The sequence below is a fragment of the Abramis brama genome (assembly GCF_963993115.1).
Source record: "Abramis brama genome assembly, chromosome: 15".
Taxonomy (NCBI): domain Eukaryota; kingdom Metazoa; phylum Chordata; class Actinopteri; order Cypriniformes; family Leuciscidae; genus Abramis; species Abramis brama.
In genome coordinates, this window is record NC_139977.1 from 13,604,108 (window position 1) to 13,620,126 (window position 16,019).

The window sequence follows — 16,019 nt, forward strand, 5'->3', positions numbered from 1 at the left end:
GCACACCTACTTCGCGCCGAAATATCAAAACTGATAAGCAAAGGGGCGATAGAGCTTGTTCCCCGAGCTCAAAGCGAACAGGGGATATACAGCAGATACTTTCTAGTCCCCAAAAAGGACGGCGGTATCAGACCCATTCTGGATCTAAGACGACTGAACAGAGTGTTAGTGAAACGCCGTTTCAAAATGCTCACGACCAGCAAAATTCTCGCGCATGTTCGCCGGGAAGACTGGTTCATGTCGATAGATCTGAAGGACGCGTATTTTCAAATACAGATAGCGTCACATCACAGGCGATTCTTGAGATTCGCCTTCGAGGGTCAGACATACCAGTATACAGTCCTGCCTTTCGGCTTGTCCCTGGCACCTCGTACATTTACGAAATGCATGGACGCAGCGCTCGCTCCTCTCAGACTCAGAGGCATGCGAGTGCTGAACTATTTGGACGACTGGTTGATCCTAGCCCAATCACGATCTCAGCTCGTAGAGCACAGAGCCATTTTCTCGATCACCTCGAGAATCTTGGTATCACAGTCAATTGGGCGAAGACTTCACAGAACCCCAGTCAGACGATTCCGTTTCTGGGTATAGTTCTGGACTCACAGTCTATGACAGCGCAGCTGTCGCCACAGCGCGTGCTGAACATTCAGCGCGCGGCGAAGTCTTTCCGCCGCGGCGCTTTCACCCCGCTCAGGAAGTTTCAAAGGATGCTGGGTCTCATGGCCTCAGCATCGTCAGTTCTCCGGCTGGGCTTGCTCCGCATGCGCCCGCTGCAGTTCTGGTTGAAAGCGCGGGTACCGCGCAGAGCGTGGGTGTCCGGTCAATTACGCCTCAAGGTCGATCAGGACTGTGTCACAGCCCTGGTGCCTTGGATGGCGAACGACTGGTACCAATCAGGTGTAAGCCTGGGGACTTCCTCGAGGGTGAGGATGGTGTCGACGGACGCATCCACCTCGGGATGGGGAGCGCTGCTCGAGGGCAGACCGTTCTTCGGCCTATGGTCGGAACGAGAAAAGCTCCAACACATAAACTGCCTAGAAATGCTGGCAGTACACAACGCGCTGACGCGTTTTTGTCCCCACATCAAGGACCAACACGTCATAGTCCGTTCGGACAACATGGCTGTGGTGTCCTACATAAATCGCCAGGGCGGTCTGAATTCCATATCCCTGTACAGGCTGGCGAAACGCCTCCTACTATGGGCTCAGCACAACTTACGCTCGCTGAGAGCAGTGCATGTACCCGGGCTTCTGAATGTGGGCCCGGACAGACTGTCCAGGAACAACGTTCCTACAGGCGAATGGTCTCTACACCCACAAACAGTCCGGCTGTTGTGGGAGAGATTCGGCAAAGCGGAGGTGGACCTATTCGCGTCCCACGAAAACGCTCACTGCCCCGCATTCTTTTCAAAGACCGACAGCGCGCTGTCCCAAAGGTGGCCGCGCTGCCCGCTATACGCTTTTCCCCCCGTCTCCCTCCTGCCACAGGTGTTGGAACGGGTCAGGAAAACAAAATGCCCAGTGCTGCTTGTAGCACCGTTCTGGAAGAACCAGGCATGGTTCCCAGTTCTGATGCAGTTAGCAGACATCGCTCCATGGCCAGTGCCGTTGAGGAGAGATCTCCTCTCGCAGGCCAGGGGCTCGATCTGGCACCCACACCCGGAACTGTGGTCCCTTCATGTGTGGGCGCTCAACGGATACCTGTTGGTCTCGCAGAGGGAGTCATGAATACCATCACTGAGGCTAGAGCGCCGTCGACCAGGCGGCTCTACGCTTCAAAGTGGTCGGTTTTCTCCGGCTGGTGTACAGCTCGGAGCCTTTCACCCCTCGAATGTGAGGTAGCGGAGGTTCTCTCCTTCCTACAAGAGCTGTTGGATAAGGGCAGATCTCCTTCCACGCTCAAAGTGTATGTGGCGGCTATTTCAGCGTTCTCCGGTTCAACGCTGGGTCAGTCACTGGGAAGGAATGATTTAGTCATCCGCTTCCTCAGGGGAGCTAGGAGACTGAATCCACCCAGACCTCCTTCAGTCCCTATGTGGGACCTTTCTACGGTCCTCGCGGCCATGAAAGGTGCCCCTTTCGAGCCTATCCAGTCTATCAGCCTCAAACATTTGTCTTTCAAAACAGTGTTTTTGATGGCTCTCGCTTCAGTGAAGCGCATAGGCGATCTGCACGCGCTCTCTGTGAGCCCGACGTGCTTGGAGTTTGGTCCTAATGACTCTAAAGTCATACTCAAACCTAAGCACGGCTATGTGCCGAAATCCCTCAACACGCCTTTTCGGGCTCAGGTTATTTCCCTGGCTGCCCTGCCGGCGTCGAGTGAGGAAGGGGACTCGAGTTTTCTTTGCCCGGTTAGGGCTTTAAGAACTTATATGACCCGCTCTGCTGCCTTCAGACAGACAGAGCAGCTCTTTGTCTCGTTCAGCGGACGTTCCAAAGGAACGGCTGTTTCGAAACAGAGTCTATCCAGATGGATAGTTGACGCCATAGCGCTGGCTTATACTGCCAAGGGCATTCAATGCCCGTTGGGAGTCAGAGCGCACTCTACGAGAGGCGTTGCCTCCTCGTGGGCTTGGTCCAGCGGGATTTCCTTACAGGATATATGTACGGCGGCAGGCTGGGCCTCTCCGTCTACATTTATCAGGTTTTATAACCTAGAGGTTCCCGCCTTACAGGCTAAGCTTTTGTCGGTGTAATCCATTTACAGGCGCAATGCGCTACCGACTATACTGGGCAGAACTGTGTAAGACCCACGTTTTCCCACATTAGTGCAGGCTCCCTACCCTGGCTATGTGATGTCATACTCGCGTCTGTGGACATGTCCATATAAGGACGGAAGAAACCCCTCCTGTCTTTAGACTCTCCCTGTGAGGTCATGTTAAGCCTGCGGACGCTACAGTATAGGGAATTAAGGCTCCCCCCCCTTATTCCCTGACTCTGTGTGAGTCTATCTGGTGATTATGCACTGTATGCCTGAAATAGCTTCCGGTGATCAGTGTTTTTATCCCAGCACGCACGGCGTTTTGCAAGGGGTTCCCGCAGCGTTTTTCAAACGCAGTACGAGAGAACTCTCGTAAGAGAACGTACTCGGTTACTAACGTAACCTCGGTTCTCTCTAGAAGAGGGAACGAGTACTGCGTTCCCTTGCCGTGCGTTTGGTTCACTCTGGTTCGCTTCGGCGATCAAAATCAAGTGAATCAGCCTTCTCGAGCTCCTTTTATAGAGGTAAGCCACGCCCGTCTCGGCAGGAAGCGGCGAGGAGGGCGCGAAGCGCCCTCATTGGCCTGACGTCACCTCAGGCCTCGCTCGATAGGCTTATGCAGTTGCCGCAGAGCAGCCAATGAGCGGACAAGCCGTCTTGCTTCAGCTGACTGCTGCTGCCGCAACGCGTTTTACATATATGAAAATTAAAGGATAATTTTTGCTTCAGTGTTTCGTGAAAAGAGACTTTTCCCGCAGCGTTTTTCAAACGCTGTACTCGTTCCCTCTTCTAGAGAGAACCGAGGTTACGTTAGTAACCGAGTACGTTTTCTTTATTTTTCCCCTAATTTTTATCATACTTTTATTTGTTAATGGACAAATTCGAGTTCAACCAGCTGAACATTGTTTCTTTAAATGTGCGTGACTTAAGAGATGACATTAAAAGAAAAGCAATTTTTCTGTTCTGTAGACGTTATAATACAGATTTTATTTTCTTGCAAGAGACTCATTCAGCTGATTTTGGAAAGCTCAATGGGGCGATGGTTTATTTTAGTCATGGGTCAAACAATTCAGCTGGTGTTCTTATTTTAATTCATAAGTTAATAAAAAGGAGATATTGTTAATTCTGTGTCCTCCCCTGAAGGCAGATGAGCTATTCTAACTCTTAAATTAGATAATGCCATCTTTGTTATCTGTAATATTTATGGGTTTAACTCACACACTATGAATAATTAATTTTTCAGTGACATTTCTCTTGCTGAAAACAACCCCAAATGCTAAGTTAATAATCACGGGAGATTTTAATGAAGTCCCTGGTGATTTAATGGATAGGTTTCCAAGGAAAGTAAGACCCCACTCTCAAAGCTCTAATATTATTGATTCCTTATGCAAAGATCTATCTTTAGTGGACTTTAGTGGATAGATAGAAAACATGTTGTTGAAAACATATAGTTCTCGAAAGATATCTATGGACTGCTATTCTGTTTGTAGACTTACCCGTGACACCTTACTGTACCATCAAAAAGTTCATTTGTGACATACATGACTGCACTTGATAAAAGGAAATAAAAAGAAAAGTAAAAAAAAAAAAAAAGAGAAAAAAAACCACATATAGTTCTCAGGGAGAAGTAAATTTTTAATCTCAAAACAAATTTCAGATTTTTCCGTCATTGTCTTTTGATGAATGAAAACATGTTCATAGTAGCTCAAAATTGATCAGAAATTACTACTCTGCTTTGCTCTTTACAATTTTTTTTGTGTTCTTCCTCCTCCTTGTACCCCTATTTTTACAGTACTGTCCCCTGCATCTCACACACTTGTCCTTTGTCTCTGTGATACAGTAATTCTTGTTCTTTTTTTATATGAACCTGCAACCAGTCAAAATCTATTGAGCAGTCAGTACTGTTAACAAATGGAAAGCACAATGTTCAGGGCCATACAATTTGTTCATTGTACAGTATACAGCCTACAATGCACTGTACTACAGTATACAATACTAAAAGGGAAAAAAATCAAAGGAGTAAACGTGATCAGTGTGCTTCTTCAGTTTTACCTGTGATCAGTGTGTGAACACAGGTAAAACTGTTTTGAGGCGAAAGTTTAGTTTAGGGCGAGAGGAGTCAGAGGTTTTGTAAATACTGCTTGAAGATGAGGTTTTGTGTTTAATATTTTCAGAAAATGGAGCTAGGTTTCAGAAATTGTGTTTTAGCAATTGAGAAAAACTGTAACAGCTCTGCAGACACTCGTAAAAGTAAAGTTAGGAGGGGATGTTTCATTGAGGACTGTTGCTCTGCAGCTGTCTTCTAGCCAGGTTTCATTTAGAAGCATAAAATCCAGGTTGTTTGTGGTTATTAAGTGGTTATTAAGTCGTTATTAAGTCGTTGACTAGAAGTGATTTATTTTTAAGTGAGCGGATGTTTAAAAGTGCTAACTTAACAGTCTTACTTTTTGTCTCACAGCAATCTTAGTTTGACGTGTAATAGGCACCAGATTAGTTGGGTTTGCTGTACGGCTATTGAAGGCCTTAGACTTTCTATCTTGTAATAGAACAGCAATTAATAAAATAGAATTTTATTAATATTATAGAAATGTTTTATAAAGATATTAATTGCTCTATTCTTCTTAATATGGGAACCTCTAAAAGATTTAGGATCCATCGTGGCATACGCCAAGGCTGTCCAATCTCTCCCTTTTTATTAGTGGCTGAACTTCTTTCTATTCACGCTTTGAATAATCATAACATTCTGGGACTGAAAATATTTGATAGAGAAATCAAAATTTCTCAATTGGCAGATGACACTGCTTTATTTCTGAGAGATAAAAGTCAAGTTAAAACAGCCCTGGAATGTATCCAAATTTTCCAAATCCTCTGGATTTATCGTAAAAGGTAAGAGAGGACCCAAATGCGAAAATGCAAATAACAATGTCTTTAATGAAACAAGGGAAATGACTCCAGATAATGGGTAAAAACAGAAAACTTCCTCTTATATAGATACAGATACAGAAACAGCCGACAATCTGGGCGTTAAGGCAAATAACAGAAATCCTCTTGTAGAAAATACACTGAGCTGAGCACAGCAGATAAGCCCAGGGTCTGGCGGCGACAAGCCTCAGGTCTCTCAGAGAGGAAAAGGTAGGCAGCAGGCGGGGTACAGGTGCTGGCCGGTCTTCAGCAGCAGGTAAACTGGGCAGAGTATAGAGTTAGCGAATAATTCAGCATTCGAGAATTACCAGTAAAGATCAGATCCCAACAAAACTCAGACAGGACAAGAACGTGAAGGGAATAGAAAGAGAGCTCCTTGCAAAGTGATTCATGTAATAATCTGGCAAAGAAGCAGGAAAAGAGAAGGCTAGAAGTAGCAAACACAATCAGAAGGGAAACGAGATCAGGTGTGGGAGAAGTAGCGCGATGGCTAGTAGAAGAACAGCTGGTAGAGATTGAAGGTGCGTGTGATTATGTGTGTGCATAATGGAGGGTGTGTGTGTGTGTGTGTGTGTGTGTGTGCGCGAGTGTGGCCAGAAGAGGGAGAAAGAGAAAGAGAAAGATACCAGACTCATAACAGGTTTAAAATGCAAAATATTATTTATACACGATTCTATGGATCTATTAGTTGAAAGCATACCTGACTCTGTTAAATACCTTGGCATTCATATTTCTAAAAATAAACATACACGTGAACAACTGAATTTTATGCCTAAAATTAAAAAAAACTAAAAATATTCTGAAAAACGGGTTACAAAGGGATCTGACTTTGTTTGGGAGAGTTTTTCTTTCCAAAGCTGAGAGTCTTTGCAGATTTGTTTACTCCCTTTATGTCACTGATAAAACTTCCAAAGAAATTATTAAAAGCTTTCTCGACTTTATTTGGAAAAATAAACCTTGCAAGTTAAAAAAGGACATTATTTTAGGCAAAAGAGCTGATGGTGGCTTAGAGATGTTAGATTTTTTTTTAACAATACTTTTAAACTTAATTGGTTAAGAAACTGTCAAAGATATGAAAATTCATTATGGTTCTTTATTCCTCAGTCCATTTTCCAAATACTCAGTTTGTATTTTCTACTGAGATGTAACTATCTGCCTGGGAAATTACCATAATTAAACTATCCAAATTTTACCAGCAAGTGTTACAGTTTTTCTTGATTACTTAAACAATATAACCAGGCTTTTGAACTAAAATTTCAAAACCATAACGTCATTTATCAGAAAGCACACCCATTTTCCTAAACTATAAACACTATTCCCTTTTTGACATGAGTCAGATTTACAATTTATAGGGTGATTGTGTACACACACTGCCAACACAAATTTATGTTCAAACACCATGTAAAAGTGAATTTTGCATAATAGGTGCCCTTTAAGGTTCTACATAGAACCTTTTCTTCTAAGAGTGTATTGCAGGCATATCACAAACTGTGCTCTCGTGACTCATCAGAAACACTTTCACTCAATCAAATCATCTTAAAGAGTCACACAGTAAACTACTGCCTGGTGAAATATTAATAAACAGAGGTCATACTGGGTGTACTAGTGTCTGGACTTCACTGACAAGTTAATACTTAGTAAAATATGAACATAAGTCAAGAATTAAATAAATTAATACTATCTGATTCCTTATGTAATTATGTTTTAGTAGTTAAATAGTGAAATGTGTGATTAGATGAAAGAGGAGGCAGGGAAAAGTGCACGTGAGGGGAACTTGATGCATCTTCATTTAATGTTTATACAGGGAAATTGTGTTTGCTGCAGAAGATCCTCGTTAAACATGGAGAGATTGAACAAATAAGAGTTGAAATGTGTGTAAGAGTTAGTGCAATGATTACGTTGGTTTAAGAAAGCCAACATACTGAAATGCTATTTCAACTTATGTTGGCCTTAGAAAGCTATTTAAACGTTTTATCATGTTGGCTTGAGAAATAAATGCTATTTAAACATTATGTTGGCTGTCTGTCTGTCTGTTTTCCTGATAGACTGTATTGTCTTAAAAACCTTTAAACTTTACACAATAAAACCTCTTTTAACTTACTTCAAACTTCAAATTTCAAACTTCAAAGTTTGTTTTGACTAACTTTTTATGTAGTTCATTTTGATCTTCTATTTTTAAGTCTTGGGTGTTTTATGCCTTAAACCAGCAATAAACAACAAACCAAGGTCCCTGAATATGAGTCAAACATAATCTAGACAGCTTCTTACGCAACACCAAGATCAAGCTGATGATACAAAAAGCAGCCATAGTCATTAACAAAACAAAATAAAGATTATTACATAATCATACACAAATTAACTTGAAAAAGTATGTGAAGAGAAATCTTGTCACTGCGTTTCCCGATAACGTTGTCTCTTAGCGCACTACGTAGACTCTTAAGGTATAACTTAACTAAAGGTATACCATTTCTATGCGTGTTCCCCGAACCATACCTTAGGAAGTTGCTTAAGACAGACCTTCTTACGTGCGACGTTACCCGACGCTGTCCGTGGCGATTGGTGCTGAATTGGTTGATATCGATGGCTCGAGAATATTCTCTCGTGCAGGGACTGCTTCACTGCATTATGTGAGAAAGCGGTGTTTTGTTTTTTTTTATAAAAAAGAAGCACTTCAGAAATAGTTGAAATTGCATTTATTAGGACTCATGAGATATTATAAAAAATAATCCAAACTAAAATAGCCTTGCCTACATATTTTAAAATTGTATCGTATACTGCTGCCAAAATAACCATTTAAAATGTTTACGTGCTTTCTTCTCTTTCCCATTTGAAATATTGTTCTTGTAAATACTTTCCAGCATTTCAGTAATAAAAGTACATCTTACGTACAGTGCTCGGCAGTGATCAAAAGGATTGATGGATTGAAAAGGATTTTTAATAACCAGCCTTTATTAATTATTATTGCAGAGATGGGGTTTGGGGCTGGGTCAGTGGGACTGTTTCTGGGGATTCACTTTTTATTTTGCCTACCTTTTGTCTTCTGCATTCTCCTTACCATTGTCTCCTGTTCTTCCCTCAGCCTAAATGGGTTCCATTCAGACCTTAACATTAAGTATTTTACTGTTATGTGTCAACAAGATTCAACAAGACATTTTCGCCTGGCTATACCCAATGTTTAGATCTGTTGTGGTATTTATGCAAATTAGCACATACATAATTAGATTATGCAGCGTTTGTCCATGTTAACAAACCATTTAAAAAAAACTTGTAATACATTTTTTGTTTGTCTTGATGTAAGTAATCAACTCAGTAATTTCATGGTGATATCTAAAGGTTCAAATTTGTACCCTATTCACATAAGAAAAAGAATGAATAGGCGTATGCATAGGCTATTTTTGGTTCCCCTAATGGGATTCTTTGGGGCTTTTTTTTTTCCTTACTCAGGACATATTGAGGATACAAAATCAGTTGAGTTTGCTTCTGTTGCAATTTGTTCAAGGTTGACCCCCATTTTGGCTTAAAATGACTGGACTAATAGACTATTAAGCCTTTAATGGTTTGCCAGCTGATGTACCTTTGGATAATATAATTAAAAATCTAAAAACAATCAGAGTAATGACAATTTTATTCTTTGCATGAAAACACTTGAATTAGCGTAATTGAACACTGTCTGGGTGTATTACAACTTCAGAATTATATTCGTATAGACCTGCAACAGTGATAAGGTAAAGCTAAGAGTGGTCTAGGCCAACCTTCCGAATGTATGGGTTACAGAAGGTATGCTTAACTAAGATCGTGTCGGGAAACACGTATTAATGATAAGGTACAGCTTAAGGTGTAACTTAAGAACGATGTAACGTTAAGAAGGTTTCGGGAAACGCAGCCCTGTTTTGTAGGACATTTTTCATTTAAAAGAAATATAACCTTTTCACCATTTTTATTCTGATTTATTCTTTGTTTAATATTTTACTTGCATCGAGAAAACAGCTAACAATATGTTCTCATCAAATATAAATGAATTATAGTGAACACTGGGAAAACTAATCACACATCATTAGCTCAAGGAAAGTTTTAAAGTGTTCATTTCATTAGTTTGTTAGGCCATTAAACAGTCCATGTTCTCTTGACTTTTAACAGTCCATGTTCTCTTGTCTTTTAACAGTCCATGTTCTCTTGGCTTTAAGCAGTCCATGTTCTCTTGGCTTTAAACAGTCCATGTTCTCTTGGCTTTAAACAGTCCATGTTCTCTTGACTTTTAACAGTCCATGTTCTCTTGTCTTTTAACAGTCCATGTTCTCTTGGCTTTAAACAGTCCATGTTCTCTTGTCTTTTAACAGTCCATGTTCTCTTGGCTTTAAACAGTCCATGTTCTCTTGACTTTTAACAGTCCATGTTCTCTTGACTTTTAACAGTCCATGTTCTCTTGTCTTTTAACAGTCCATGTTCTCTTGGCTTTAAACAGTCCATGTTCTCTTGTCTTTTAACAGTCCATGTTCTCTTGGCTTTAAACAGTCCATGTTCTCTTGACTTTTAACAGTCCATGTTCTCTTGTCTTTTAACAGTCCATGTTCTCTTGGCTTTAAACAGTCCATGTTCTCTTGACTTTTAACAGTCCATGTTCTCTTCGCTTTAAAAAGTCCATGTTCTCTCAGCCTAACAACAGTTTATCCTGTGTGAGTGCAACAGTCCCTTGTTTGACAAGTTAATTGCAATTAATTAAGGCAGTCAGTGAAGGTATGATGGCAATTTGTGTCATTGCAGTCCTGCAATGCCATCTGAGACCTGTTTAAGTGAAAGTTCATTCAGTTTCTTTACTTGACTGGATAACAGATAAGTGGGGACTGAGAGTAGTAAATTGACCCAATAATTCATATTGGTGTCCATGTGTGTATGGGGTGTGGGTTAAAGTCATTTCTTGCATTTTGCACACATGTAGGAGTTCCAAAGTTTTCAGATATGAATCTCTATGGTGGCCGTCGATGTCGAGATCCAGATGGTTCTTCTACAGTATTCCTCTGCACAGTTAAGTGTTGATCAGGTAAACGTTGCTCTTCAGCAGGTACATTTTGTTCAGGTACGTTTTTTGTTCTTTAATGGGTGACTGTTGTTCAGTTAACTTTAGTAAGTCGACATGTGCTAGTACATTTTGTTCCGATTCAGCTAGATGTGGAATCTAGCCGAACACCGTAGAGTTAGCATTTGTTCTGACTGTTCTGATGATGTTTCACAGGTAGGTAACAGTTGTGGTGTGGTATCCACTTCTATCTGGTTATGACTATTTTGTTGGGCCCTAAACTGGTAGGGCTTTGCTTGGACATATAGCCTACTCATCGTCACTTTCACTGTCCTTCTCTAGCTCATGTTCCTCCCTTCTCTTGGAAGGTGAAGCTGCGTGTTTTTGTTGTTTTCGCTTCGGTGAAGTGTTTTGATTCTGTGTAGTAACCAGAGATAAGAGATCACAGGGGATAAGATGATATCGATGCAACACTCTTGCTCTGCCTTTGCCCTGTTCTGGCTTCACTTCATAGATTGGAGTATCCTCAGCAGCCTGGCCTATGACAATATGGATTTCATCCTCCCAGTAATTTCGAAGTTTCCCTGCAGAATAGTTGAATAGAATGACTGCTGCGCTTGACAGGGCTCATAAGAACGAGAGAGAGAGAGTCCCGGCCGCGCGCGCACTCTCACCGTCTTCAAACAACACGAGCGCTATCTTGCCTCGCCCATATTAATCAAAATCAATTGACACAATAGTAAAAGGTCGGAAGACCAAAGCTTCACGTGGAGCATTCGGAGATTTTCTTTCTCCCGAATTACCGCGGGGTGTGAATTGTAAAAAAAAAAAAAAAAAAAAAAAAAAACTCTTCTCTTCTCTGAAAAGCGTTCCGCACATTCAGCTGACATTAACCACAATTTCAGTAAACGAAAAAACAGTGATGATGTACAGTATGAGTGTCATCACTCTAGCTTGTTTCTGATTGGAGAAAAATGACATGTTGCAACCATCCCCATGTTGCAACTGTCCCCGGTCTCCCCTACTATGAATAAACTGCACTTCTACAACATTGTTAATGTTAATTTCAACATTTAATAATAATAATAATAATGCAATAATGCTACTAGCCTACATTATTGAAATCAAAAGTTGTATTTGTTAACATAGTTAATGCACTGTGAAGTAACATGAACAACGAACAGCTGTATTTTTATTAACTAAGATTAACAAAGATGAATAAATACAGATTAATACAGCCACAGATGAGGTCCAGTTTTTGCAATTAATACTGGCCCACAGACTATAGGAAGAGACAACAAAATAATTATGAATTTTGAGTGAATATTCCTTAGTCCATCCATACATTAAAATTGGACAACTATTCAAGGGATCATTGCATCACTGTCTTTACTGGGTGCAGGGCCGACGCAGGGTTTTATAAACACAGAGGTCCCAAAAATGATCTTGGTAGTGTCACATTCACCGCCTTCTTCATCGTCTGTGTCTTCACTACACTTCCCAGAATCCTCTGTCATCATCACCTGCACCTGCTCCTCATCACCCTCATCATCATCATCATCACCGTCACCTGTTGTCTTTGTCATTATCTGTGTATTTAAGTTCCCCTCTCACTCCTTTTCATTGCTGGTTATTGTTTGTGTAGATAGCACTCTGTTTGTGCACTTGCACACTGTTTTGTGTTTGTTTGGATTTTGCCTATGAAATAAATATTGAGTATTTTGTATCTTCGCTTGACCTTCGTCTTCTTCTTCAACCCGCTGACGTTACAGGTAGGGGGGTTCGAGAAAATTTAGATTTTCCTGATCTTGACATGTGCATTTTAAGGTGTTTTGAAGGCCAAAAAAATGGCCAACAGTAGCTTTAAAAGCATGTCAGTGGGCATTAAGCATGAAGTACTTTATCAGATAACAGATTCTTAAACATGAGAATCAGTTTAAATGTCGCAATGAATTATCCACACTACAAAATGGAAATGCAGAATGTTTATTCTTATTGTTGACACAATCACATAGGCATATTTGAAACGGGAATGGCCTTAACCCTTGTGTTATGTTGCGGGTCAATTTGACCCGTTTAGATTTTCTAGTTGTTGGAAATACTGGTTAACCTATGTTTTTTTTCTTGATATTTTGTGACTTTTTCTCATTTATCATCATGAACATGCATGCAAAGTTTCAACATGCTGGTGTTTTTTGACATATACAAACAAAATTACTGTTCCTTTCGTGATGTTCGCGGGTCAATTTGACCCGCATATTTTAACGCTCTAAGGCAACTGTACGGACCCAAAATAATAACATTTCTTGGTTATACTTTATTTTATTTTTTTACTACCTTATGAAGCAAAAAAATTAGGTTTTCCACACTTATTTCAATACAGAAAAATATTTTGTTGGCCACAGATGGTAAAAATTACCTATCATTTTTTTTTTCAAGTTACCTGAAATAATATTAAATCTTTTTTTTTTTTTTTTGATATTTTGTGACTTTTTTGCATTTATCTTCATGAACATGCATGCAAAGTTTCAACATGCTGGTGTTTTGTTTTTGACATATACAAACAAAATTACTATTACGTTTGTGATGTTCGCAGGTCAATTTGACCCCCATAGGCTATTCAAAAGCAACTGTACAGACACAACACAAAAACATTTATTTTATGTATCAACTGGGCATCAACTCCAGTTCTAAAGTATAAGTGTATCTAAAAGTGCTCAAACCCAAACCAAACACACTTGAAAAAGCTACATCATGGTGTTCAGAGTTAATTGCAAATTACAAATGAAAATCTTTGACAGACGCAGATAGTAAAATAAGCTCTCATTTATATATTCAAGATATCTGAAATATCTTGAGACTTCGACATAGACTGCAGGAAAAATTAGCTCAGATTAATTGATTAATTGTTCAGTTATGATGTTCTAAGCAAAAAAAAAAAAAAGTAAAAAAAAAAATTATATTCAAATATATATAAATATAATGTATATTCAAATTTTGTCAAAGCAAAACAGTTTTAAAAAATGGTTAAAAAACATTTTCATTAAATCATATCTTCAGATATATATTTTTTGGAATATTTGACAAATGTTGATATTAAAAGTTTACAGTTTGTACCTGAATCTTTGTTGTTTTTCATAGTGTGATTTTTGAGGAATTGTATTGAATCCAATGCGGGTCAATTTGACCCGGACCATAAGGGGAGTGCACAGAATTCCAACATAACACAAGGGTTAAATACGGATTATTTTGCATAATGTTACATTTCAAACAAACGCCAATGCAATATCATATGCTATAGTATTCGTAAAGCAACACTGACATAGGAGGTTACATTGGCTAAAGTTATTTGGATGCACGTTGTTTTATAACAAGGAGAGACAATGTTGTGCATTACAATGCAGACATGACAACTTGCACATAATTGGCACCAATCTGGCGCACTTACAAGAGCAATCAACTGAATAAATGCCAGGTATAGCCTATGGGAGACTGGCACGCAATCAGTGCACTTGCAAATGAGAGCCTGCAGTATGACTGATCGTGGTGTGACAATATCAGCCTGCATTTTGTTCACAGATTTAGTCGCACAAACAGCGCAAGCGGCTCGTGACAGAACGGAGACCGACTGAATGACACTTAAGGCCTCGTTTACACTGCAGGTCTTGATGCCCCATTCTGATTTGTTGCCTATATCCGATTTTTTTGACCCTCCGTTTACATGTTCTTTCAATTGTGACCCATTCATGTGTTTACACTTGCCATGCTATCTGAAACATCACGCATGTTCAAAGGGTTAAATTATCTTGCACAGATGGACGAATGCAAAAAATGATTGATGCTAGCTCTGCAATATATGCGAAGTTCGCCAAACATCACCATGATTATGAGGCGGAGGATGACGAAAAGTGCTTTCTTTAAATGCAAATGTTTTTTCAGTATTTCATTTGTGAAGGTAAAGCATGTACTCACTAGACTCCTAATTACAAGAAGAAGAAAAAACTGCTCTTAAACTGGGTGTGTGACAGGCTGTGGAATGAGGTTTGGCTGAGGAAAAATTTTCAGTCAAAAGTTTTTTTTCTTTTTTTGGCTTTAACTTCTAATCGTCTGATAACGATCAGTGCCAGATCAATCGCACCCTTACTTTCAGCATTCTTGCCTTTTTGGCCTGCCTTTCTTTTTCAGCTGTCATGAGCAGCTGAAATGAATGTCTTATGATTGTGTTGCTGTGCTATTCTAAACAATTTGCTAAATTATGACATCCTTTGTTTATCAAACAAGCAAAAGGAACTTATTGTCAACAACTTAACAATTCCTCACAGGACATGTCTGGATCAAAGAGAGGTGGCTTCTTATATCCAAACACAGAGATTTGGGCTTAATTAACAAGAAGCCACAGGTATAATCATTACGATTTGGTCAGCCAATCAAGTCACATTGAAAGGTAGCAGACTTTCTACACAATATGTATTAAGAACAGGAAAGTGAGGGTAAAAACATGAGGGTAAGATATTAATTTATTGTGGTGGCGACGTTAGTGTCACGCGTCTGTGGTGCGACGTAGTTCTCAACGACGTTAGTGTCACGTGTCTGTGGTACGACGTAGTTCTCAACGACGTTAGTGTCACCCGTCTGACGTGGTTCTCAATGACGCTAGTGTCACGCGTCTGTGGTACGACGTAGTTCTCAACGACATTAGTGTCACGCGTCTGTGGGGCGACGTACCCCTTCTCTCATGTAAAAATACACGACGGTCTCCTTCGGTAGGTAATCCAAGGCACTTTACACACGCCATAGATGCCAAGGGGCGCCTTTGGCGTCTTCGTTGTGACTCCGGGGCACTTGACCATGCTTCAGTGTTTGACGCCTTGGGAGTGAGAATGGGTTGGCTGTAACTAAGGTTTATAGCAGGTGTTAACAGTGATCTACAAATCTAAATGGGGTCCAGGGTCTGGTGGGGTGCTATAAACCATTCAAGCTCATTTGATTAGAGCCCATCCTGGTGTTAATCACCCCCCACCAAACACGCTACACAAAACCCTCCATTTGGGGTGCTATAGGGCCCCCTGCACCCACTCACCACATCCCTGGGTGGGGGCTCTAGTAGTATTACTTATGGTTAAGAAAAGGTTCACAATTAAACTTCAATGGCTTTACTGTAAGTGGAGAGAAAACATCTTGGGGCTATGTGTGCAGAAAGGGAACGGGACGCTGCTGACACTAGGGGCACACGCCTTGGCAGAACCCGGTGTCTGAGGCATGTGTACAAACACACCATTCAATGGCTAACGCACCACTGCCATAGTGTGCAAAGCTCCACCAGTTTGACCAGCAGCCGCATACGCTCTGCCCACCAACGTAGATGTTGCCTGACATGGTTTAG